Source organism: Morone saxatilis, unplaced genomic scaffold (assembly GCF_004916995.1).
Source record: "Morone saxatilis isolate NCDOM2014 unplaced genomic scaffold, NCSU_SB_2.0 Contig3, whole genome shotgun sequence".
NCBI classification, from domain to species: domain Eukaryota; kingdom Metazoa; phylum Chordata; class Actinopteri; family Moronidae; genus Morone; species Morone saxatilis.
Window position 1 is genome coordinate 2,474,181 of NW_023339873.1, and position 281 is coordinate 2,474,461.

Consider the following 281-nt stretch of genomic DNA (forward strand, 5'->3'; position numbering starts at 1 on the left):
AAAGCAGGTGGATGGAAACGCACCTACTGCATTCCCTAAAGCCACTCTAGCATGGCTAAAACACACATTAAGTACAGAAGAACGTGATTTCCCCATGAACAACTAGAACCATCACATGTTCAGCTCTTGTTACAGTGTGTTTCAGTCTCAGCGGGTCGGTGCAGGGCGGAGGGTGAGGAGGTTAACAGGACAGTGGAGTGAATGTTAACAAAGCTGGGTGAATGTTTTCTTTCTTTCTTTTCCCTCCACCACTTCTTCACCCGAACACACACACACACACA